The sequence below is a fragment of the Terrapene carolina genome, unplaced genomic scaffold (assembly GCF_002925995.2).
Source record: "Terrapene carolina triunguis isolate 2854851 unplaced genomic scaffold, T_m_triunguis-2.0 Scaffold42, whole genome shotgun sequence".
In the NCBI taxonomy this organism is placed as follows: Eukaryota; Metazoa; Chordata; order Testudines; family Emydidae; genus Terrapene; species Terrapene triunguis.
Window position 1 is genome coordinate 16,229,409 of NW_020664393.1, and position 25,041 is coordinate 16,254,449.

Sequence of the window (25,041 nt, forward strand, 5' to 3'; positions counted from 1 at the left end):
ATGTGAACAGGGCTCAGCCAGGTGGAGGCATCATCAATTGTAATTTTGTTTACAAGTAAAGGGACTGCAGCAGAGGGGTGGATAGAGGATCCCCACCTATCCAATATCACCACTGGAATACTCAGGATCTCCTTTACTGTGAACAACATCAGGCGCCTGGGCACACAGGTGAGTGTTGCCTGCTCCTGAGTAACCAAGGGAGGAAAAGGGCAGGCTACAATTCTATGTTAACATAGTTTTTGTCTGGGAATATAAAACTACAGATGAGCACCCTGACGAAGTTCAGCGTATGGTAGGGTGACCAGATCGCAAGAGCAAAATATCAGGACACATGGGGGGAGGGGGGGACAGCCACAGATTCACAGACCCCACCAGAGCCATGAGGGAGGGGGATGCACAGTTCTAGGAAGCAGGGGCTCGGAGACGCATGGCCCCGGCTCTGGCCCCAGCTGCAAGCCGTGGGGCAGGGACACACAGCCATGGCTGCAGTCCCACTGCAAGCCACCCGCCGCAAGCTGTGGGTCGGTCAGGGGTGCACGGCCCCTGCTCCGGCACTACCCAGGCTCCAGCCCCCGCTGCAAGGGGGGGCCTCAGGGCTGGGGCAGGTGGTTGGGGCATGGGAGGAGGTTTGGGGTGCTGACTCTGGGAGGGAGTTTGGGTGTGGGAGGGGGCTCAGGGCAGGGGCAGGGGGTTAGGGTGTGGGAGGGGGTGTGGGCTCCGGGCTGCACTTACCTCAGGTGGCTCCTCGGAAGTGGCGACAGCTCCCTCTGGATCCTAGGCGGAGGTGCAGCCAGGCGGCTGTGCGCACTGCCTCACCCACAGGTGCCACCCCCACAGATCCCATTGGCTATGGTTCTCGGCCAATGGGAGCTGCAGAGCAGGCGCTCGTGGCGGGGGCAGCACACTGAGCCCCCCTGGCCATCCCTGCACCTAGGATCCAGAGGGAGCTGTCGCCACTTCCAGAGACCTGCACGGAGCCAGGTGGGGAGCCTGGCAGTCCCGTGCCAGCCAGATGCCTGGCAAGGAACCCTACAATATCGGGACAAATGGCATCCCGATCATACATCGATCAGGATGCTGGACAAAGGGTTAAATATTAGGACAGTCCTAATTTTATCGGGCATCTGGTCACCCTAGTGTATGGGTTTGGTATAGAACAATCCCACCCTTCTCAGATGTCAAAATTTGGTCAGGTTTTCTCCAGAATCTTGGTTTTGTGGGCAGAATGTGGAAAATAATGACACTTCAGCAATATATAGCACTCACATGAACTGTGAAAGCTTGGAATGTCTTCCTGAAAGAAAAGGAAAGGAATATATAGATTGTTCTCTATTCAAAAAGGTTAAATAATAAATATGAAATGACAAGATAGAAAAAATAACCTACAGTCAGAGCTAATGAGTTATATATTAGTGTTCAACCCAAATGAGGATTAACAATTCTCACCTTTAACTTCTCTGAGAACCTGATTTTAGCCTATTACCTCTAGCAGCAACTAAGATTACAAAAAGAGGAACTTCCTTCAGTATAGCTTCACAGTCCTTATAGGAGGAAAAGACCTAATTCCTCTCACTTACAAAAATAACCCCATTTAATTTGCACATGTAGGAAGCAGATTCTGAAAGCCTCACTGCCGTTTACAATAACAAATTCAACTGATTCATTTTACAAAACCCACATTCTGTAATTTGACCAATCAGAAATGCAGACACAAATGACTGGTACAAAATGTATTTACTCAACTATCTGTCCTGTAGAATTATGTGAATTAAGGTCAAACTTCACATTCTCTCCAGATATAAAAATTGCAAATAGGTAAAAAGCTAAGTAACAAAAAACAAGCAACAAATCAATAAATGCTTCAGATAAGGAGATCTCAGTTAACTGTTTGTAATGATTTGGGGAATCTGTCTATACAATTTATGAATTCAGTGTGAGATTATGTGAGTTTACATTATGTAAATATCTCTATCAAGCTGCAAACTCCATTTTGAACATGAAACCATTTTACCTTGTCTTTTGCCATTTTACCTCCATGTTGGACTGAATTTCCAAGAGATAGTGATACAGGGCTGACAATAGAAGGTCATTTAACCTGAATGGTCCTCTATTCAAATGCAAATATCCTGACAACAGGCTGGCTTCCACCCAAGAAAACTGGTTTGTCAGGGGAGAGGTCACCTGGTAGGGGACTGATCATCTGAAGAGGCTGATTAGCAGGTCAAATGACAGAGGGACTGGAAGGTTATAAAAGAGCAGGAACTACTCTGGTTCTTCCATGGCTTTCACCAGCTCAGACAAAGGGAAACTTTTGCAGGAACCTCTTGAGGCTATGGGGAACCCTGCCTTTCTAAACACAGTTGACCCCCTGAAGGACTCCCAAGGGATGAGTGAGCACAAGGAAATGGCATGGAGTTCACGGTGGTGGTTGTTTGATGTTGGTGGTGGATGTTAAATGAACTGTACTTTCTTGTGCTTTATCTCTTAAGTAAAGACCAGTAGTGTTTTAGAATCCTCTGCAAGGACTCTCTGTGTGTGGTATGTGCTACATCTATCACATGGCCCTGAAGAGGTATAACCACAGAGTACCCACATGTCTGGAGCTCTGGGACAGGGTGTGTGTAAACTACAGGGAAGTCTGGGGAGCCAGCATTGGTCATAAGGACTGGGTAATTGAAAGGTGTGGTTGCAGTTCTTACGAGGGGGGGCATAAGATTTTCATCCTGAGAATGTGCCTAGAGCTCCAAGCCTGGACTACGTTCAGACTTTCAAAGCTTAAAACACACAGGATCCAGCAGCTGGGATGCTCTCAAAGCAGTCTGGTGAGTGCCCAGCAGGGGGAGCTAATCTAGATCTGTAACAACATCTAGAATGGACTGAATCCCTGTAATCATTCTGTAATTCCCTGTATGGAATTTTGTCAATTATTATGTGTTAGGTTCTCACAGTTTCTAACACTGTCTTATTTAGCCAATCCAGTCAACTGTTCTTTGTACTCTTCTGCCTAGCAAGTAGCTACAATTTACTATGTAAACAGAATAGAACCATTTTTGGATTATCACAATTGTCTGTACTTCGCTGTCACTTGTGGTCAGTGTAAAATCATTCTTCTGAAATGAAAAAAGTAATATGAAAAAACATAACCTATTAAATATTGAAATATTGACTATTTTTATTAACCCTCATTTCTTTATGGTAAAACATCTAACCTGAAAGAAAGTTCAAATGCGTAGAAATAGCTTTGTATATTTCAGTGAAACATTCAGACAAAAGTATCCAATAGCTGGAAGTTGAAGCTGGCAAAGATCAAACTGTAAAGAAGATGCAAGTTTTTAACAGTGATCATAATTACCAATTGGAACAGATTATCAACGGATGTGTAAATTAAATTACATCAGGAGGACTCAATGTTTTTGTAGTATACTCTCCTTCAATCACAAATTGTTGGGTTGGAAATTGCTGTGAGAAACAAATCTATGACCTGCTTTACACAGGTCAGACTAAATGATCATAATGGGGTTGTGAAGCAAGGAGATTCTTTCCCCCAAGAATCAGGCAGGCACAGACAATACTGAAGGGGTTTATTTACGGTACCGTGGGGTTACAGTGACCAATTATATACCTTTTTCTTATCACTTCATTTGCATTTATCTTGTTCTTACAGAGACAAACATTGTTTCAGAAAAAGAGAACGCACTTAACATGATAGTGACAGGAACGGAACATACGCATCAAGACTATTTTGATTACATCGATTATCTATAACTGCCCTTTAGGCAAAGGGGTGGGGTGGGGGTGAGTGTTTACAGATATTCGGAGGGCTGTGAAGGGAGGGTTTGTTCTGTTCTAAGAGCCGAGTTACTGGGTGGACATTTGACCATATATGTTTATCGAGTGTTTACAGTTGCCAGTATCCTTGGGCTTCTGGTGTTCCTGATTGTTAGTTACACTGTTTCACTGCTAACTAAATTTTAACTCTTGCCTAAAAGGGTCTTCTGGCTTTACAATCCAGGAATCAAATGCATTTGCTTTTTATTTATTTTATTTTTTCTTGCTGGCGAAAAGTGAATTATTTATCACTGCAATACACAAGTAAGAAATGTGTTAAAGGATAATGTAGGTGTATAATAGTTCCATGGGTCAGGCCAACAGTAGCAACCTCTATAGGTTCTGATATGGTTAGGACTAAAGGCTGGTTTCTCAGCTGTGCACAATGAACTTCTCCCTCCACCACTGAAGTTAATGGTAGCTTTGTCATTGACTTCAGTGGTGTATGATCTGACTGTTTGCAGCAAAACCCAGTTCTTACTTGGCCTCGCTACAAATTTGAAATTGAGCCTTTGTTTGCTAAGATATGTGATAATTTCAAGCAAACATCAGTGTGTTAGTTTTGTGTTGAAACAGTGAGATCCCCTGTTTATTTTGAACATATGTCATGGAGCTGTCCAACAATTAGGAGGCTTGGGGAAGAGGTACTCTTAAGAATTCACTTAATATTAGAGAATTGTGTTTGGTTCCAGACAGAACTGTTTACATTGATGTTCACCACCCAAAGCAGTCCCTGGCTGATTCACAAGTACTGTGGTTCTTATGAGCCTCAGTGGTAGTGAATCTACAGCAGTGGAAATTAGAAAACTGGTACAGTGAATTAAATGCTATGGCAGCTCTTCAAGTACTAGCATATAAAAGAGAGGAAGAATTTCACAAGTTTGATAGCATTTGGGGCCATATTCTGGGCTATGTTGTAACTCTTTATGCTGCTCCTGAAGCATAATGGGGATGAAAAGTAGCCCGATCCCCTGGCTGCGAGTGCCCCAGATAGCAAAGGGCAGGATTACTATGCCAGAGGCTCACTTACACTGAGTAGGGGACATATCAGGTGCAGTTCAAATAATTGCAATTTTTTCCCAAAATTGAATTTTGGTTGTAACAATGGCATGGATACATATTTCTCTTCGCACTGGTCCTTCCTTAACAAATTGGGATATTTTCTTTTCCATCACTGCCTGTTTAAGATGTGAACTTGTTGAAGCATAAATCAGCATCAGGCATCAGGCTACTGAATAGCTAACTTGGTATTTTAAAACAAGAAGTTAGTTTGGCTTAAAATAAAAGGAATAAGAGCAACAATAAATCTATTTGCACATTCCATTTCTTCTTTCTATATGATCTGAGAGTGGTGATGGAAGCTGGAGAGTTTTGAACCTCAGAAATTATTTTAGGGATTTAGAGCAGAGTGTGAATTTTTTTCCTGCATTGAATTGGGACAAAAAGTTGGGATCTCAAAAATATTTGTGATTTTGAAAAATCAAATAAGTTTAGGATCAGCTGAAACATTTTGTTTGATATTTCCAAATGTTTCATTTCAATTTTGACCTTTTTTGCTTATAAGTCAAGATATACCACATCTACCGCTTCCCCCATCCACAAGGCCTGTTACCCTGTCAAAGAAAGCTATCAGGTTAGTTTGACACAATTTATTCTTGACAAATCCATGCTGACTGTTATTTATCACCTTATTAACTTCTGGGTGTTTGCAAATTGATTGCTTAATTATTTGCTCCATTATCTTTTCGGGTACAGAAGTTAAGCTGACTGGTCTGTAATTCCCCAGGTTGTCATTATGTCCCTTTTCATAGATTGGTACTATATTTGCCCTTTTCCAGTCTTCTGGAATGTCTCCCAACTTCCATGACTTTTCAAAGATAATTGCTAATGGCTCAGATATCTCCTCAGTCCGCTCCTTGAGTATTCTAGAAGGCATTTCATCAGGCCCTGGTGATTTGAAGACATCTAACTTGTCTAAGTAATTTTTTATTTGTTCTTTCCCTATTTTAGACTCTGATCCTACCTCATTTTCACTGGCATTCACTATGTTAGACGTCTAGTCACCACTAACCTTCTTGGTGAAAACTGAAAGAAAGAAGTCATTAAGCACCTCTGCCATTTCAACATTTTCTGTTATTGTCTTCCCCGCTTCATTGAGTAATGTGCCTACTCTGTCCTTGGTCTTTCTCTTGCTTCTAATGTATTTGTAGAATGTTTTCTTGTTTCCCTTTTATGTCCCTAGCTAGTTTGATCTCATTTTGTGCCTTGGCTTTTCTAATTTTGTCCCTACATACTTGTGTTATTGGTTTATATTCATCCTTTGTAATTTGACCGAGTTTCTACTTTTTGTAGGACTCTTTTTTGAGTTTCAGATCATTGAAGATCTCCTGGTTAAGCCAGCATAGCCTTGCCATACTTCCTATCTTTCCTATGCAGTGGGACAGTTTGCTCTTGTGCCCTTAATAATGTTTCTTTGAAAAACTGCCAACTGTCTTCAATTGTTTTTTCCCCTTAGACTTCCTTCCCATGGGATTTTACCTACCAAGTCCCTGATTTTGCTAAAGTCTGCCTTCTTGAAATCCACTGGCTTTATTGTGCTGTTCTTCCTCCTACCATTCCTATACAAAGGGGTCAAATAAGGGTGCACAGGCAGCCTTAATTCTGGCATTTCCTAACTTCTGAGTGCTTGACTTTGCAACTTTAATAATGTTCTTTTCATGCATTTTTGTTTATGATATATATGATATATATTTTTCTAGCTAAACCGGTGGAAGCATCATGGATAAAAGAGCCCCCAAGTCTAGGCTGTTGCAAGTGTTTAACATATAATTGGTCATATTCGGGAAGCTGCTGTTAATTGCTGCAAATTAGTGGCTGGGGAGAGTGCAGAGGGAAAGATACTGTGCTGCATGACTCCTCCTCTGCATGTGCTGGCCATTGGAACTGATTAGACAAAATGGGGTGGGGGAAGGGTGCAGTGTGTTGAATCATGTAAAGGGTTTTTGTGGTGATTTGTGGCCTGCATCATGCGGGAGGTCAGACTAGATGACCATAATGGTCCCTTCTGACCTTAAAGTCTATGAGTCTATGAGTAAATACAGCTTTTCTCCCACCCACCCCCAGAGGATTGTGCCTCACAGGGCTGTCTCTGAGGAACAGTTCCTCCTGAGGCGGTACAGTTTATGTAGTTTATCCATTGCCTCTTCCACAAAGCTGTCTAAGGGTGAAATCTCCAGAAGATTTTTCCATATATTAAACCTTAATTTCTCTTTTCTGAGTTTCATGCAATTACTCCTTGTACTAACCTAAATAATTCCTCCACATCCTTGGTGTTTGTATTATCTCTGTGAACTATTACCATGTTCCTCCGTAATTGCCACTTGGATGTGCTTTTACATCTATAGACCTGGTCACTTTTAGAGTAAGCTTTTATATATATATATGACGTGAATGTCGTTCAGTGACGTTTTCCCATGGCAGGGAAGCTGGACTTGTCGGTAGCCAAAGGACTTCATTTAGTTCCCTTAATCTTTCATCATAAATCATTCACATTAGCACCTGATCATTTTTATGGCTGCTCACTGAACTCCCTCCAATTTGTCAATATCTTTATGGAAATTAGATGCCCAGAGCAGAATGCAATATTCCAGGTGAGATCACACCAGAGCCACAGAGAGAGAGGAACTATTATTTCCTAGCTCTATAATATTAAACCTCTGCATATTCAGCCCAGAATTGCATTGTCCTTTTTATTTTCCTGCCACAGTATATAATATGGGAAATTGATGTCTAATTGGCTAGCATTACCAGCATTTCTGCTTTCTAGGTTTCTCCATCCCTTTGGGTATTTGGGTTTTTTGGCTTATCTTTTCACAGATGTACTAGCTTGCATTTTTTCCAAGCTGAATCTCACTGTTTTTTTCTGTTCGTGTTTCTAATTTCCTACGTCCCTTTGTTTGATTTGTCAGTCCTCTTTTTGATGTTTCAAAGAGGACTAGATCTAAGCACATTAATGAAGTGTTAATGCACTTCAGTAAGGTCCACTAGTCCATGACAGGTTAGTGTGGGGTAGATGCACAGCCTAGCTTGCGGCAAAATAAATGTTTGTGTAGACAAGCCCCTATTATCTGCAAATTTCCTTAGCCAGGTGTACTGCTTCTTCTTGAACACTAATGGAGATATCAAATAAGGAACAAGCTAATGCTGGCCCCTGTATCTCCTATCCTTACCAGACACCTTTCCACAATTTGATATGTGGCCAGTTATAATTAATATTTACAAATTGTTCTTTAGACAGTTTTCAATCTATTTGGCCTAGCCAACTAATTTGACGTGACACGCTATCTAGAGTCATAAAATTTAAGGTCAGAAGGGACCACCAGATCATCTGGTCTGACCTCCCATATATCACAGGTCACCAGCACCTCTCAGCACCCACACACTAAACTCAGCAACCAAAACTAGACCAATGTATTACAGCTCACAGGAGACTAAACTATTATGTGTCACAGACAGAGAAAAGGAGGGACTGACATGCACCAACCTCCAAGTCCCCTGTAATGACGGGAACTAATTAAATGAGAGATAGCCACATTTTTAAAAACATGCTGCTTTTTACTCACAGTTCTATTATTTGCCCGCTACAGAAGATAAGCAGAGGGCCAGCACAAAGTCTGTGTGTTGGCTTTCTTACGGGGGATGAAGCTCACCCTAGTTATGCATTGATTTTCTCTTATTAGGTAACCCTTTTGCCTGGGGCTGTTGGCATCGGCAAGGATGGGATTCAATATCTAGGGGTTCCTCTTAAAATTACAAAACAGATCTGGCTTGACCTCCCACTCAGTAATCTGGGAAAACTAAACACCACCCCTGGGTGTCTCTAAGATGTAATAGTTCCCCACTCACAAGTACTGAGTGTGTGTATAACAAAAGAAAACTTTTATTAAAAGGGAACCCAGTATTAATTTGGGAAAACGCCACAACTGAGATGCAAATGTATGCAAACTACAAGTAAACACCTGCCCCACAGTATGTTGGGCAGTGTATTTTGCCTCAGTTTCCCACCTTGCAATGCCAAAGTCCAATGGCTAAATGTTCCAGTAACATGCTATTACCCTTTGCCGCCATTTCATCCCACTTACAGTTCACTCTAGTTATTAAAGTCCCAGAGGTATGTTCACATGGGTTCACTGCTCACCCCTCAAAGCAGGGGAGTTGAGTAGTGACTCTGCTCACTGTCTCTGTCGCAGTTTACTGCTGCTCATTGCTGCTGCAGCTGTTATCACTGCCACTGCTTGCTGCTCGCCTTTTCCATGTTGTTCAGCGTGGTTGGTGTTATCTCTGTCTCCACTTGCTGCCTCCTTTGCTGCTGCTCACTGCTGCTGCTGTCACTGCTTGCTATAATTGCAATACCACATTCTGAGGTTCCCTCCCCACATCATGGGTCCCACAGCCTGGCTCCAGCCTGAGCTCAGACATCTATATTACAGTTTTATTGCCCTACATCCCAGCTCTGTGAGCCCAAGTCAGCTGACACAGGCCAGCCACAGGTGTTTATTTGCAGTGTAGACGTACTCTTAGTGATTTCATCAGATAGCAGGAAACCTCATTGGAACATGGTTTGTATACCAGGTCTAAAGCTTAGCCCTTAGACCTGCTTATCAGTGATTTCAGCTTTAGTAATCTCTGAGCAGAAATAAGGATTCTCAACTGAGTCTGATCAGCTCTGTCTTTAAACACTGGAAGGGAAGGTGATAGGGTATCTAGGACTTTTTAAGTCGAGTTCACACCACCAGGTAGGAACACCTGTCCCCACCTCTTGTACCTTTCGCTTGGATTTGGCATCCTTACTCCCTGCTTAGCAAGTGAGGTTCACTTTAGGGTGACTGTGACGGGGTGGGGATCCCCGTCCAATGTGGGGTGAGTACACCCCGTCCCTCAAGCGCCTGTTTCTTCGGTGGTAGGACGCCCGAAGGACTTACACTGACAAGATTGTCCTGCGTCCCAGGGCAATAAGGCCTAAGGGTCAGAGTCAGTGACAAATCTCTGGTTTGCAGGGTCAAGGCCTAGTGGCCTGAGTCTATAGGGGGGTCTCTGATTCACAGGGTCTCAAGGTCTAGTGGCCAGAGTCTCTGAGAAGACCCTGGGTTGCAGGGTAAGCAGACCTAGCGGCCACAGTCAATGAGGCGTCCCTGGGCTGCAGGGTAGGCAGGCCGAGTGGCCAGAGTCAATGTGGTGTCCCTGATTCACAGGGTAGTGGGCCGCCCCCTGGGGGAGGGTGGCGGCCTAGGGTAGGGGAACCCAGGACTTCCCTACTCCACCAGGTCCCAGCCCAGGGACCCTAGTAGTGGCAGAGGGTTCCGCCACTGAGGTCACTGGGGATCCAACCACAACATGCTGCCTATGTCCAGGACTATGGATAGTGCCCCTCGGGCTATTTCCTACCAGGGTTCTGATGGCAGTAGTTGGGGCGCCTTCAGGTTGCTCAGCTGGGTCTGTTCCCGACGTCTCCGCTCCCTCCTGGGTAGCATAGCTCCCACTACTCTTTGGGGATTGTTTAATTATGTTGATGGGAGAGCTATCTCCTTTCGGCATAGAGCAGCTACATGGGAGACCATACAGCGGCGCAGCTGTGCCACTGTAACGTCTGTAGTGTAGACACAGCCTCAGTCCAAACAGGTCTGCCTGGTGATCACCTAGCCAGAGTAGGTGTGTCTATGCAAATATGGGCTGAACCTGATGTCCTGTTTCCACAGTTCATCTCTAGATGTCAGGGGAGAGCTCATCCAGACCCTGCTTACTTCATTTGTTCAATTCATATATTAGGGAGAAAAGTTAGATTCACAAAATACCAGGGGTGAGATCTTCAACTCCCCCACCCCCAAAACCGTTTATGCTGGATAAAGAGGCTGGAGTGACATAAAGGAGATCTAAAGCCCCAGATCCAGCCAGAATTCCCCCAATATAGGAACTGAGGAAAATAGCTGCAGGCTGTTCTCCAAGGCACTCCCTCATAAGCCTGATGAAGGGTGCATGTCAAGAGTGTGGCTGAGATGGGAAGGATGTGGCAGGGGTGGAGCCACCGCATGTACTGCTATTAGATTCTGGGTAGCACTGCTGCCCATAGGAAGCTGGGGACAGGTGGCTGTAACTTAGCCCTGAGAGGCTGTCTGAATTATGCCAAAGGCTGCTCCAGCCCTTGGAAAAGCCCAGAATCATTAAGATACAAAGGAGGCTTAAAGCCACCTTAGCTGTCTTCCCCCTGGGCTGGGAGTTCTTAGGCTCTTAGAGTGCATCTACACAGCCCACAGCAGCGAGTCTCAGAGTCCAGGTCAACAAACACAGGCTTGTGGGGCTTGCACTGCAGTGCTAAAAGCAGCTGTGTAGACACTGTGGCTTGGGCTCTGAAGCCCTCCCCGCTTTCCCTAGGCTCCAAGATCTGACCTCTAGCCTGAGCCTGAACATCTACATAGCTAAATTTAGCATATTATCACGAGCCCAAGTCTGTAGTCCCAGGCTCTGAGACTCACTGTCGAGGGCTGCCACTTGCTGTGTAGATGTACCCTTAAGGTGCAGCACAGAATCTGACCCCAATGGTCTTCAAATCAGGTTTGCTGTACATTGGTGGGGTAGCATGAGTCAGCTTGCTTGGCTGTTCTTGATTCATGGGTGGCTTCAGCCTCAAGGGCTGTCACTCTGTCATCTTTAGTGATCATTGTGGACCAGTTTCTCAGCTTGTGTAAACCAGTGTAGCTTCATTGAAGCCATTAGAGCAATGGCTATTTACACCAATGGAGGCCCTAACCCATAGATATGTATGACAATGAAAAAAATATCAGCTTGTATGTTCTGCTTCCCATTTCAGTGTGATCTGAGACCCACAACTCCTATCCTGGTGTCATCACTCTATACCATATTGTACTAAGAATATTGTGCTTTCACTTTAAATTGACTGTCATATGCAAATGAGCACAAGAATAAGACATTTCTCTCATGCTAGAAGACATCAACATTATTATATATTATATATATAAAATACTATGCAAACAGCAATCTAATACTAATTTAATACTTAATCTAATTCTAGCATGTCTAAATTATATGAATATCACACACCTATTTAAAATTAGTTTATGTGGAGTACAATCTTTTGCTAATTAGCATAAATTTTCAGTACAGTCTTAGTAAGACTCTGTGTGTGTGTGTGTGTGTGTATGCACACTCGCATGCATGTATGTCTAAAATAATGGAGCCATCAATTTTGATTGTATTAATAATGTTCATGTTTTATTATAAATAATAAAATGTGAGCATTATTTTCTTTAGCTTTCCTCATTCTAAAAGTGATTTCACAAAAACTCACCTCTAGATCTATTCACATTTGGACTGTGCACATTAAATATTATTAGTTTAGCAATATGACAGTCATGCAAACATGCTGAGCCACATGGATTCCAGCCGAGAATTGAAGGGGGCTTTTGAGCCTGCAAAAGATAATAAAAATACAGTTCACCATGTGGTGTTATTTTCCTTGAACATTTAGGCCATTGCAAACCCATATCATTTAAGCTGATTTTTCACAAAAAATGTTTTCCTTAAGTATGTGGACTTAAGTAGCATATTTCATGCTTTTTGATTCAGGATAATCCCTGTCTATATGCCTGCAAGTAATGACCTCTTCATTACTCATTTGAAACGCATGCTAGTCAAAAAGACTATGTCAGGAAAGTAAAAAAAGTAAGGATGTATATTCAAGAATAGAGTTCAGAACATCCTCAAAAAGTCTGACAACTACTTTGAAAATTCACTCAATTTTTCCTATTCCTTAGCTAGCTAGAAATGTATTCCTCACATAAGACAGTGTGTGGCCAATCCTACTTTCCCAGAAGTCAGTGGAAGTAGGATCAATGCCCATATTGTATTGTCTATACTGTACCTCTGAGGTAAAAAAAAATATATCTTAGAGCTTGTCGACACTTAAAATGCTACAGGTGCACAGCTGTAGTGCTTCAATGTAAATACTACGTACACTCACAGGAGGGATTCTCCCATTGGCATAGGTAATCCAACTCCCCGAGAGGTAGTAGCTAGGGCCTGGTCTACACTAACACCCCAATTCGATCTAAGGTACGCAACTTCAGCTACGTGAATAACGTAGCTGAAGTCGACATACCTTAGTTCGAATTTACCGCGGTCCACACGCGGCAGGCAGGCTCCCCCGTCGACTCCGCGGTACTCCTCTCGCTGAGGTGGAGTACCGCAGTCGACGGCGAGCACTTCCTGGTTCGAATTATCGCGTCCAGAACAGACGCGATAAATCGAACCCGGAAGTTCGATTGCCAGCCGTCGAACTACCGCGGTAGTGTAGACATACCCTAGGTCAAGGGAAGAATTCTTTTGTCAGCCTAGTGCTGTCTACATGGGAACTTAGGTTGGCTTAACGACACTGCTCAGGGGTGTGAATTTTTCACACTCTGACCAAGGTGATCATGCCAACCTAATTTTCTAGTATAATCTAGGCCTTAAAGGTGATCCAAAGAGCTTTCAGAAAACTAAGCCCATTACACATAGTTGATGGAATATCCCTAAAAACAACTGTAGTCCTGTTCAGGTCATTGGGGTTATTCACATGTTTAAAGCTCAGCAAGTGTTCAAGTGCTCTGCAGAGTTGGGGTCGATAGCTTTAAAATTACAATTAAATACATTTTAAATATAAATGCATAGATGTATTTATCTGCTACAATCTGAGTTCAGTGTTCTGTGTTTCTCATGTCAGAGTTGATGACATCACAACCCCCTAAAACAATGCAAATATTTCTTATGCTGTAATGGGTATTTTTGATGTTGTCAGCTCCTACGGATGAAATATAGGAACCTGAATGAAAGTCTTAGTAGGTAAATAATGGAATGATTTTCAAAGGAGCTGAGCACCAACATCTCTTCCTTGGGTGCTTAGCACCTTATAAAACTAGGCCATAAAAGAGGAATATGAAGGACTTTTCCTTTCTGAGTTTGTGGATCCTAGTATTCATCTACAAATGCTCCTTGAGCTGAAAAACTCAGCACAGCAAATCCACTCTACAAACTTTATTGAAATATTTTCTCAATGATCTGAGTCACTGAATAAAGACTCAACTGGCTGGAAACTGAACAGAGTGGACAACAGCTCCAGATGGTTTCTAGCTCTGAAGTGTTTGCTCAAAGACAAAAGCCATGTGTTTAGGGAAGACAAGCTGAACCTGCGAAAATAAGAAAGAGAGAGAGGTGAATAATCCATGGGTGGAAGGATGGCCAAAGGTCAGATACAGAGCCTCAGTCAAAAGGGACTTAGTGCAGGGAAAATAAAAGAGGAGCACTTGGAAGTTCTGGTGATAGCTAAAGAGATTATTCACTCCCAATATATTGTTCTGAGTTTGGGAGAGAATCCTGATGGGATGTGTGTTGATTTTCATGTTGTTTTTAAGCAGGGCAGGCCTAGACAGCCCACCATCTTTTACCAGGGAAAGAGTTTGAAATATCACTTTTTTTTTCCTGACAAAATTGGAGACTGTTCCAGTGATTATCTGCCATCTGTTGATTTCAGTGCTTTCAACTGACTCAGAGTCCTCTGGAAAAAAAAGCTCATTCTGGATGCAGGGTTGAATGTGTATTCAAAGGTAGCATCAGCTGAGCAAGTGCCCAGCTAATCCCCTTAGCACACAGGGACAAGGCTGCCACCAACTCTAATTGATTCTGAAATGAATCTGTATAGAAAATTAGAAGGTTTGGATTCCCATGTGAGCTTCAATAAAGAGCCAGGATGTAAGCCTGACAGCTGAATGGATTCAGAAATGAAAATCTGATAAGCGGCTTAAAATTGTACTTAAGTCCAGAAATGACTTGAATGCTCTTGTTAATGGCACATTGTATATTGTCACCTAGTTAATTATCTCTGAAGATGAGTTCTTGCAGAGGAGAAGATATGCCAGCCTTTCACAGTCTTTCCTCATCACATATTTATTAAATTCCACCCTCCTCCCTAGTCGCTGGAAGGCAGAAAGAAAGGATTAGGCAACTGCAGTTCCTCTGTGACTGTCAGTTCACTGTGCCAAACTTCAAATATGAACTGTTGCATGTACTGTCACAGACATTTCCTTTACATCTTAATTTGCAAATGAGGAGCTGACATTTGTTATGCCGTGTATTTGCACACAGTTCCACCACATGAAAAGCAAACACTGTCACTGCTGGCTATTTTGTTTATTCCTTTGCAGAGAGTATATGGCCTATTTAGAAATTTTCTTCAGATATTTTTTTATAAACTAGCTGAGATAGATCGTCATGGAGCTACAAGTCCTCATATTTTATTCAGGAAGCTGATTTGCAGTTTATGAAGCGTGCCCTGCATTTGAGAGCTATTTAAAACAGTATCTTTACATCTATTTTCACCTTGCTGTTTTATAACTTTTTGATATATGTTTCTATATATGTGCACGTGTGTGTTTATAATACATATGTGTATATCTACATGTTCATGTTTGTATAGGTGAGTATACGGGAATAACAAGACTTCTTAGGGGTGGATGAACCCAGAGGAGTTCAGGTTTTGTTGTTGGCCACAAAGTTCAATAAACTCATCTCTGAAGCCGGCCTTGTCCTTCTTCCTTCTGTTTGAGGGCGTACCACTCTAGAACAGGACTTTTCGAGCACAGAGTTCTTCGGGGATGTCCATGGGGAATCAGCTTTCCTCTTCCAGCTTCATCTCATGTTCAGCACATGACTCATCTTGAATAAATGGAAGGAAGGATGGTCTAGTGCTAGCCTGGGAGTTGGCAGATTCCAGTAGGATTCTCTGCTCCATCATATGCTTCCTGTGTGATCTTGGGCAAGTCACTTGGGCCCAGATTCTCAAAAGTATTTAGGCACCTAACTCATTGAGGGCCTAAATACTCTTGAGGAAACAACCTACCATACACACACACACAGTGGGCCAAGTGTCAATCAGCATAGCTCCACTGAAATCAAGTGAAGTATGCCAATTTACAGTAGGCTAGGATCTGCCCCAGTACGTATATTCTTAATTTATGTCATAAGTATACATTTAGGCTACAATCCTGCAAAAACCTTCTGATTAGCTTAATTTGACACAATGTGAATAGTCCCCTTCAATCAATGGAACTACTTATGGTGCCTAAAGTTCAGCACATTTGTAAGTCTTTGCAGGCTCAGGGCTTCATTCTTTATAGTTAATGGATCTTTCAAGAATGGTCTTCACATATGCATAAAACACATTTTATAAAATCTTAATACATTATTACAAATTATCTCCACTTAATATATCATGAACAGGTACAACAATAACTCAACTCAAAGTTTTAACACACACATTTGAAAATACTATTTGTAAATCACAATGTAATATTATTCGGCCAAGCCCTGAAGTCCTTGCTCATCACTGGATCTCCATCTGTGCACAGAGTTTCTGCCTTCGTAGTTCTCTTTGCAGGATCCAAGTCTTAAACATAAGTACTCCAGAATTTAGCCCAACATTATTTTAACGGTTATGGTATGGAGATCTTTCAGTAGTGAGACAGTCCATAGAATAATCAACAAGGTTTTTTGTCTTTATTATTCTCCTTTTTATTTCCCTGGTTTTGTTCCTGGTTTGGTTCCTCCAAGAACAAAATACAGACAAAGAAATTCTTATCCCCTAAATAATCATTTTTAGGTGAACAATTCTGGGACAAACCCCAGACCCATTTTTTGAGGATAATAGGCAATTCAGCTTGAAAAAAATCTGTTAGGATTTTTCAGGGGGAGGGAGGGTTGTTCCCACAAATAGCAGGTATTGTTGCCCTCCGGGTTTTGTCAGGAAGGAGCTGCTGAGGCTCTTTCAAAAGGCTAGTTGGTATCAAACACAATTCTTGCAAAGACCAAGCAGTGGGTTTTTGTTTTCCTTTTTTGATAATGTCAAAAACACATCAAAACCCATGTTGCAGAAAATATCTGTGAGGTGCATTTAAGGGACATTTTGTTCCTCATGTTATTTGTTCATGATTACAGTAATGACAAATGTCCAAACTGGCATCCCCTTTCACAGGCAAAATGTATGCCTGAGGGAGAGAATGGCGCTCCTCTATCTATTCAATCCCCCTTTTTTTCACTGTTACCCTGAGATAGAAGTGATGATTTCTTTTATATAGAGCACCACAGGAGTCTTTGGCACTTTACTGATAACTAACATTGACAAATTCCTGCCCTGAGGAGCTTACAAATTGTAATAGATATTGCACAGTAAGGGATTACAACAAAAAGGTGAGTGGAGGGGGCATACAAGGATGAGTGAGATAGAAAAGCAAGACTTCACAATTGTTCCGTATGTATCATACCAGTCCTTTCTGTTTTGTATTTTTGTTTCTAATATATTTATAATATATAAACTAGACTGAAAGCCAGCCTGTAGATTTACAATGTATGACTAACTACTGGAAGAAATAATTTTTGAGGAAGGGCTTTATGGGAAGGCAACAGGGATCTTGCATGGCATATAGGTTCAGGAGCGGCAGGGTTGCTGCAGAGGTGGGAAGATATGGAGATTATAAAGGTGAGCTGAGTTGGAAGAGCATATGGCACAAATATGGGAGTATCAAGCAACCTAGGAATGAGATGTTAACATGGCTGGAACTCTGGTCTTTACATTTAGTATTTGCTTTATTTATTTTCTTTTGTCTATGTTCCTGATTTTACAACCTTTATCTATGTTGAACAGTTCTTAATTATTATCTGACTTATTAACCCTTACTTAAGTTGAGATAGTACCTTAGTCTGAGTAGTCCTAGTGATTTCAAAGTATTCCCTGTTGAGTGAAGTATCAGAATCTGACCCATAAAAATACCTATTGACTTAATTGAGACTAAAGGCTTCCCAACATGATTAAAGGTTGCTGAATTGAGGCCTTAATAATTTTACACCTTTAAAATACCAAAGAGCAGTCAAACAAAAGCTCACCCTTCCAGTGTTCTGGAAGCATATATAAGTCTAAAAGCTATTTAGTAGCTAACAGGACCAATGCCTATTAAATTAATTTTTTCCCATTTCATCACTAGCAAAGAAAAAGAAAACTCTTCTAGTCATCTACCTCAGGTCTTCCTGCTAGGTAACACTGAAGCCTTCCCCCAAATACAGCCACTTCTGGAATGAAACATAGCAATTATTTAATGTACAGCAAAATTGTAAAAGTGCCTTAAGACTGTAGTCAGTCAAAATTGCAAGTGGAGTTAAAGTAGGCAATCACAGTTACCCATATTGGAAAATTTCCAAGACAGAGGTTAATGCAACTACTTTAAGAAAAATTGTCATGGGATTTTTAAAAACGACAGTGGTCAGGAACTTTCTTTTACTCTTCTTCCATAAAAGGAACTTGAGATTTTTTGCACTCTGCCTGTGTGTATCTCACTTAGCCCCTTTGTACAAGAAGAAAATAGATATGATATTTATATATGATATAAGAAATTACTGAGAAGGAAAGAAGTGCAGGGAGTTTTTAATTCAAGTAATTCAGCACATATGGACAATGCACAAAAGATAGAAGATGGAGATGTTTTGTGCAGTACTGTAGCAAGAGGCCATTGGTGACCAGGATGAACCCACTTCCATCAAGCAAGAAGAAGTGAAGTGAACACAGTGGGGGAGAGAACAGTAAGAGACAGGGGAGCCAGCAGAAGAATGGGGCAGGGGGGAAAGATACAGAGCCAGTGGGAGGACTCAGATGAGGAAAGAAATGGGAAATCAGCGGTGAAAAGAAGGAAAGGAAAGTAGTTTGAGGGCCAGAAGAAGCTGGTGGTATGATGAGAAAGAGAAGGGGAACTGAGGAGAAGGAACAAAAGAAGAAGGTGAGGAAAATTACAGATGGAACAAAATGGAGTAGAGTTAAAATAAAAGAATGAAATACAGGAGAGAGAAAAGGGAATAAAGAAATAAGAATGGGGGCTACACAATACTTCACAGTAAGAACATTTTATTATTATTGAGCCAGATTCTGAGACCCAGTTCCATCCTCTTTTCACTGCTTGAAAAAATAAAAGGTGGATGTAACCTGACCATAGCTGGCCAAACGCGTGATTAGCCTATGGCAATTCTCTGCTGCCCTTAGCATCCATAGCCAACTGCTAGGTTGCTCTAACATAGGGACAAGGCATCTTGAGAATCAGGTGGTTCTGTGATGCCACCCATTTTCCCTCCTGTAGCAAAACTTATCTTGGCACAGGAGAGAATCTGGCCCATTTTATCTATGTTTCTACCATCTCTTTCAGTTTGTGGAGAAGAAGTGTAATGTATTAAGGTAGTGTTGCAGTGCCATGACATGACACAGTCACAATGTGATGTTGCATCTTTATATTGTGGCATTGCATAATGAGGCATAATGTCTTTTGGACACAACGTAATGACATGAAGGCACACAGTTCCAATTTTCAGCATGTTTTGAACATGGGTGGCACTCAGTATTAACTTTAATTGAGATTCCCCAAATTCTTACAGAAAGCCATCCATGAAACACCAAAGGGATTAAATTAAGGCAGTGTGCAAAACATTCAGTAGCATATGAATTAATTCCTATCCTTAATAACACACACAAGATATATTCACTTCCCAGATGTGAGTAACCCCAGCAAGAGAGACAGCAAGATATAAGACAGTTTCTTCAATTTATTTAAGATAGTTCAGGATTTTTCAAGGCTACATACAATATACAGTGTGTCATTTACACAAAAAGAACTAGCAGTTGGAAGAGAAAAGAAAAGTCTGATGGTGTCATACTGAAGTGGATGAAAATAAAGACACCCAGTGAGCAGTTATACACAGGTACTGTAGTTAGGGTTCTGCCCACAGCTCATAAATCAGAGGGCAAGTTGTTTCGTTGTCCTTTTGTCGCTTTCAAAGTTTCAGTCTCAGCTAATGGGAGAGTTTGGTACAGTCTGCAGTACCCCTCGTGGAATAACATACTCTATTTTCAGATTAGCCAGTGTAAATTGGGAGCAACTCAGGTTATTATACCAATTTATACCACTGTAACTAGCAGTAGATTTTGGCCCATAATTGCCAATTTGGAACTGCATACCCATAAAGGGAAAGATATTGGCTACATACATGAAAAGAACTGTAAATCTATTGTAGCTAATTTTTCACTGAATCTGTAGGTTCTCAAATGGTTTCGTCTGTTTATTTTTTCCACTTTTCAGATATTGATATTAATAGTATTTCTTGGGTATTCCATCTAGGCTATTAAGAGAATTCTAACAATATAACAATCTATTAACTATATAACTCAGTAAGGAAGTTCGCTATTTCCTATGTTTGCAATCAGAGACCAGTAACATATGGATTCAAGTTAGGAAAAAGATGTGATAAAAGACAGCTTGTGTAATTTGCCACAAGTTTCAAAAATGTTTTGTTTTGTGCTAACTTCTTTAGTTTAAGCTTCTTGTTTGATTACTAACTCACAGCTCTTTCCCATTCCATGTCAAGCGGTGATGATACTCAGCATCTTCCCTGGGTGTTCTGTGGAACTGGTGGATGGACTGTGACTAAGGCCCCAAGTCTGCAAGGTGTTAAGTAGAACTAACAGGAGGTGATTCTATTTCACAGCCACATTGGAGGTTTCAGGATTTGTTTAGTTCCTCATTGGAACAAAAGCAAAACCTTCTGAATATTTTTCCAAAAATGTAATTGTGTCAATACAGCTGTTGTCATGTGTCATCTAGAGTCTGGTGGTAGTTAGGGTGTTGGCCTGGATTGTGGGAGACCATGGTTCATGTCCCTATTCTGCCTGACTCAGAGTAGAATATTGTTTATCCCACATCTGATCAAATTGGGCAGAATAGGGACATGAAACGTGGTTTCCCATAACCCACATCAGTACCCTAACCACCCAACTACAAAGTCTGTCTCACTTGTAATACTCATTGAAGTTCATGGGTGTAGAGGTGTACACCACTTTGCACTTCAGCACTTTGCAGAAGGAGGCTGATCTTCAGGGTCCATATCGTCTTCCTTTTGCTGCAAACTTCTGATGAAACACAGACCCAGATGAAAAGGGAACTTTGTCACCAGTTCATGAAAATGATGAGAAGACAAATTCCACTGGTTTTCTATGAAGTTGTTGTAACAGCTGACTGAAACTTCAAGGCTGAAAGTCACCAAGTCTAAAAGACACTGTGAATATTTTTCTTTGCTCAAGGATTTATTTTTAAATATATTTCTAAAATCACTGGAGGGAGTGAAGACTAATAAAACAATCAGTGACGTTTTGTAAATAGCTTCGTATTTAAGTTAGTGATATTCCCCAGAATGGGCCAGATTCCCAGATGGTGTAAATCAGCATAGCTCTATAAGTTAATGAAGCTACAGTGATTTATGCCAGCTGAGTTTCCTGCCCTCTACTGTGAAGCACTTGGGACTGAGGAACTCAAAGACCTTTACAGGCATTAATGAATTTAACTGTACAATACACCCATGTTATGGGAAAGTATTATCTTCCTCATTTTACAAATGGGGGAAACTGAGGCACGAGGCTGTTAAGGAGGAGCTTTACAAAGGCATGCTTGACAATTAGGCACTTAGATCTCATTGAAAGTCAGTGGAAGTTGGGCCCCTAATTGTCCTTTGTGCCTTAGGAAAATCTCCCCTTAAGTGACTTGCCTACGATCTGATGGGAAGTCTATGAGAGGCCTCAGAATAGGACTATGTCTCCTGCCTCCTAATCTTGTGCTTTAACCACAATAAATCCTTAATCCCCGGGTTGAGCCACATAGAGCACTGTTGCTCAGTTTCTGCTCAGGTTTGTTTATATTCAGTATAATACAGACTTGGAAATGATAAAAGAGTGAGCAGAAACAATCAACTGGGGTTGCTACTGTATTCTGAACACTCTACTTACCTTGGTATGTACAAATGGAGTGGCCCTTCATCATGTAGGAAGAAAATATGCCATGATATTTTTCATTCAGTAAAGACCTAAGTGACTTGACCTTCTCTTTTGCATTTCTAACTTCCCTAACTGTGCATCAAAAGGATGAGTACAACCTCCCCACCTTCCTCCCTAGCATTCTTTGCACAATATAATCTTTTGAAAGGTGAAATGTTTGACATCTCTCTCTCAGGAAATACGGCACCTATTTTGACAGTGCTATATCTAGAATGTGTTTTTTACTAAGAAAACCTGTCTGTAAGGGAAAATAGAAATAACATATCAGCTTTTGTGTTCGTTGCTATGGCTAAGCTGCATAGCAACAAGACTTAGGACGCTGGCCTATATTTAGGGACAAAAAGGGGGGAAATTAGCCTTCAGCATCAGGTGCATAGTGTAAAAAAAATGCCCTTGTTATTTATTTATGCTTTTGAATAGGCAAGATACAGGAACCCTAGGTAGACTATTTTAGAAGATTCACTTAGGGCTAGTCTACACTTACCGGTTAGTTCGACGGCTGCGGATCGAAGTTCCGAGTTCGATTTATCGCGTCTGGTCTGGACGCGATAAATCGAACCAGGAAGTGATCCCCGTCGACTGCGGTACTCCAGCTCAACGAGAGGAGTACCGCGAAGTCGACGGGGAGCCTGCCTGCCGCGTGTGGACCGCGTCTGAACCGCGCGGTAAGGTCGAAGTAAGGTATGTCGAATTCAGCTACGTTATTCACGTAGCTGAATTTGCGTACCTTACTTCGATTTGGGGGGTAAGTGTAGACCAGCCCTTAGAGAAAAAGAAAAGAAATTAATTATAACTGCTCATTGGGAAATCTTCTTTATGTGGATGTAGTTGTGTTCAGACAGGAAACTGAAAATAAAGCAGCAGAAATTGGTGTAAATGAAGTTCAAGAAGCAGAGGGTACTACTTTACTCAACAGCCAGAATATGGAGCATTTTAGACATTTGACCTTCCTGTAGGTTTTCATAGAGCTTAGAGATCGCAAAGACCTACTAGACTATCTAATTCATCTTCTTGCCCATGCAGGATTATTTACTATGTAACATATATTCTAGTGTTTTGTCCAGACTTCAATCTGAAAGCTTTTTCAAAATTTACTCTCTTCTGCATTATGGACAAAAATCTATCATAAGGAAAATCTTAAATTTCAGGTTCAATTCCTATTAGCATGTATGCTAGGCACAGATGTGCATTGTTAGTGTTTGGTGATAGAAGAGTGGGGGAGATAACCAGGAGAGATAAAACACAGTTCTGCTTAATTTCTTCACTGCCTTGCAAGTAGAGATGTGTCTTCTAGTTCAGGGAAAATAAGAATTGATGCAAACCTTGTGCAAGCTCCAGACTTAACATACTGAGACCTGTAGTCTCTATGAGCCATGCTTCATTATTAAAGATGGTACCAACTATGTAACATATTGTAAAATTATCTGGGCTGCATTTGAACTACAGGCTACAAATAGTCCATTCCTAGGTTTAACTTCTTGCTGCTCTACTTGGACTATCCCAATACATTTTGTTATATCTACAGCTCATGTTTACTATGGGACTGTGCAAACCTTCTTTCCATTATTTTTCTTTAAATAGCCATTGTTACTGAAGTGGGTGTGAGCTTCCTGAATTCACTTCTATTTTGAGGAGATTTGTCCCCCAATCTCCAAAAAAAAAAAAATCCATTCATCTTTTTCCTTCAACTAAAACTAATGTGGTATAGAGTGCATTGTATTTGTGTACAGAGGTAAATGAAAACACGGGGAAAAAATCACCCATGCTGAGGGACACGTACATTTCCAAAAGACTGAACAGAAAATATGTAGCCAAATCCTATTATGGTTAATGGGATTTGTGTGTGTACCTGGACACGATTATGAAAATGCTCCTTTGATTCAAAAACTATGTGAAAGGAGGAGATAGTCTTTTCAAATAGGGTCAAATTCTACTTCAAACAAGGACGTAATAAATTATACTGAAATCAACCTTTTTAGTATGCAAAAAATAGCTGAAACAACCATTATTCCCTCAAAAACTTTGGTTCTGATCTTGTGCCCATTGAAATCAACTGGAATTTTGTCACTGACTTCAGTGGAAACAAGGTCAGGACGATTAATTACTAATCTACTAAAGCTCTTTTAATGTAAAGAACTTTGTATTTATTACATTATTCTCCTGCTATGAGGTGAGAAAATTCATGTAAACTTGTGGCTGTCCGTAAGTTGCAACCTTAACACCAATAGCAGTACTAGACAGCATTACTCTAAACCCCAACTATTCAAAAATCATGAGCCAGCCCCCCCCAACATCAAGATGTTGGCTTAAAACTCATAATATTTAAAAATAATAAATGCTGGGTTCTTTTTATTTGCATTCTGTGGCTGGAGCATCTAGGGTTCACATTTTCATGCTTGCTTTTCTTAGGGTTAGAAACGTAGGGCTTGTCTATACTTACCAGGGGATCAACATGCGGTGATTGATGCATTGGCGGTAAATTGACCACAGATCCCTCTCCTGTCGACTCCTGTACTCCACCAGATCGAGACAAGTAAGGGGAGTCGATGGGAGAGCATCTCCCATCAATATTGCATAGTGTGGACCCTGTGGTAAGTAGATCTAAGATATTCACGTAATTCAAATTACATAGCTTAGATCGACTTTTCTCTGTAGTGTAGACAAGGCCTTAATTTAAAAAACAATGAAAGCTGGGATTCTTAGGTAATAACATGACTCCAGCAGCCGGGAGCATAAACACTAATGTAATGAGATTTATGATAAAAATGCAAGAGTTGACAAGACTGTACTTAAATTGCAAATACTTGAAGGTAGCTTTGAGTATCAACATTCCTAGGCCACGTATTTTACTGATTAATATTCTCCACAAAAATATTTTGTAGGTAGTAGATTTTTTTTAATGGTCCTGGTACCCCAGGAGGAATTTGACATAAAGTACACTTATACACTCTGAATATTCACAGATATAATAGTAGAAAGAGGAATTAACTAGTGAGCAGTAAGAAAAGTTTCATCACTACTGTACTGGCAAATGGAAGTTTGTAAAATATTTTTCAGACCTAACAAGGAACTGAATAAAAGTATTCATTGTACCTTTTTGCCCTCAAAGGTCCAACATCTCATTCCAGTAGTAGCCTGCAAATTAATCATGAACACTAGATTGACAAAGGTACTTAGGTGCCTAACTCCCATTATCTTCGAGTACCTAAGTACCTTTGAGAATCTCACTCACAGTCCAAAAGGATGGGATT